Here is a 716-nt window from a genome sequence, read left to right on the forward strand (position 1 = left end):
GGATGTCGCTTCGACCCGGCCGGGCGGAAGTGACGCACCGCGAGGGCGCCGAGCGCCCGGAAGTAAGAATAGCGTCTGTAGCAACGCGAGGCGACTGGGACCTCCGGGTGTACACCACTCTCTCCAGTCCCCGGCCCCCGGCCCTCAGCGCTGTCGCTGGCGAGAGTGTCCCTGACTTTTTCGGCTTGTTGGCCTCTATTACTACGATCTAGTGTTTCTACTGAAAAAAAGTGCGTTGCTCTGTTGCCTCTTACTGGCACCGTCGAGACTCGTTCAGACTGCCGATTGGCTGACGGTCCCGTCAATCTCCCCGCGAAAGCATTAGCCTCAGGCACTTCAGGAAAATGTTACTCCGCGCCTATTAATGCAGAAGTAAAGCGTTCTGGAGAAAATCCAAACTATTAGATGGGTTTCGGGGCTTGTAGTTTTTCTTACAGGGAATTATATACAGCCCTCCCTACACATTAGAATTACTTGGGACTTTGGTCCCTCTAGGTTAGGGCCTGCATTGGGCAATTTTTAAAGCGTTCCTCTATCCCTTTTCCACCTCCATGATTCTGAGGTGCAACAGGGTTGACAGCTACTGCTTTTTCGCTTCTTTGGAACAAGACATTGACCAGAGAAAAGATAAGAAACATAAATCAGTAAGTAGTTTCTGATCAACATTAGTCTAGTTTAAGCTAATTAGACATTTTTTTTAATTCAATAACAAATTA

The sequence above is a fragment of the Acinonyx jubatus genome, chromosome D4, assembly GCF_027475565.1.
Source record: "Acinonyx jubatus isolate Ajub_Pintada_27869175 chromosome D4, VMU_Ajub_asm_v1.0, whole genome shotgun sequence".
NCBI classification, from domain to species: Eukaryota; Metazoa; Chordata; class Mammalia; order Carnivora; family Felidae; genus Acinonyx; species Acinonyx jubatus.